Below are 1753 nucleotides of genomic sequence, written 5' to 3' on the forward strand. Positions count from 1 at the left end.
AAATTTCTACATATTTTAAGTAGTCATCAAAACTCACATAATGTAAATTAAAAATTAACATTATCAACTTTTTCCAGAATAAGTAAATGTTGGGAATATGCTGTATAATCGTCAGTAATTTCTTTTCCCTTTTTAGAATAGTCAAATAGTATTCTTGGGGAAGACATACCTTTTTCATTCCCTACATTACTCTTCTACCTTATCAAAAGACAATGTATGCCTTTGGTGTTGCTGCTGTGTTGCTAATATGGAGACCACACATTTAATTGTTATGTCAGCCCATCTTTCTATTAGATTCATCAACAATATAGAAACCAGAAACCAAACAATTATTTCAGAATTCATTCTACTGGGATTGTCAGAGGATCGAGAACTGCAGCCCCTCATATGTAGCTTGTTTGTGATCATGTACCTGGTCATTGTCCTTGGGAATCTGCTCATAGTCCTGGCTGTCAGCTCTGACTCTTTCCTGCTCAACCCCATGTACCTTTTTCTCTACAATCTGTTTGAGTACAACTACAATCCCCAAAATGCTTGTGAACATCCAGACACAGAATAACAGCATCACTTACATAGGTTGTATCATCCAGATTTTCTTCACACATCTTTTTTAGTCTTGAATCTTTTATTCTTGCTGCAATGGCCTATGATGGCTATACAGCCATTTGTCACCCGTTGAGGTACATGGTCATCATGAATTCCTACTTCTGTGTCCTGCTGATTCTACTTTCCTTGTCCATTTGTATGGTAAATGCCCTGCTTCACAGTCTGATGGTTTTGCATCTGTCCTTCTTCACAGATCTAAAATTCCTCAATTCTTCTGTGAACTTACTTATGTCCTTAATATTACCTGTTCCAGTACCCTCATCAATAATATCCTGATATACTTAATGGGTTGCATGTTGTGTGGTATCCCTGTATCTGGCATCATATTCTCTTACACTTGCATCGTCTCCTCTGTTTTGAGAATGTCACCAGCTGGAGAAAAGTATAAAGCTTTTTCCACCTGTGGGTCTCATCTTTCAGTTGTTTCTTTATTCTATGGGACATCTTTAGGTGTGTACTTCAGTTCACCATTTACAAACTCTCCCACCAGCAGCTTCAGTGATGTATGTTGTGTTCCCCCAAATGATGAATCATTTTTATAGTCTAAGGAATAGAGATATAAAAGTAAGTTTGAAGAAATTCTTAGGTAGAATACACTGTTTTTATTGATTGTGTCATTTCTTCCAATTCATTAATTATTAAGACCTGTCACTGGCAAATGTTTTCTGCACATCAGCATCAGCATCAACAACAGTCAATTTCATCATTTGCCAAATTAGATCATTGTATTTTCTCACTGATTGAATGGTTGTGAGAGGTTTGAATAGCAACAAGTGGAACTGTTGATGCTAAATTAAAAGACTGTCAGATACCAACATTCTCAAAAATACAGGGAGCTTTTAGAACTACTTTCAATAGAAGGACTTCAGATATAGGGTGTATACAGGAAAAAGACAATAAAGCATCATTTGTCTATATGACTAGCTTCATCCTGGATTCATTTCCCTCATTGTTTCTAAATTTATATAACTGACATATATGTAATACCACACATGATACCCAGAGAGAAAATTTACACTCTTTCCTGGACCTATTGCTAATATACCTTTGAATTGCATCATCAGAAGATATGTCTCCTGTACTGAGTTAGGTGGTTGGCCACAAAATGGAATTTCCATAACGTAATATTTGTAGTCCTGTGTGGTGC

General features: G+C 36.2%; 1 pseudogene; it reads left to right on the forward strand.

Annotated features, from left to right (window-relative positions):
- The first annotated feature begins 247 nt into the window (after positions 1–247).
- LOC102833009 lies at positions 248–1215 on the forward strand (annotated as a pseudogene).
- Positions 1216–1753: the final 538 nt, after the last annotated feature.

Source organism: Chrysochloris asiatica, unplaced genomic scaffold (assembly GCF_000296735.1).
Source record: "Chrysochloris asiatica unplaced genomic scaffold, ChrAsi1.0 scaffold01922, whole genome shotgun sequence".
Taxonomy (NCBI): Eukaryota; Metazoa; Chordata; class Mammalia; order Afrosoricida; family Chrysochloridae; genus Chrysochloris; species Chrysochloris asiatica.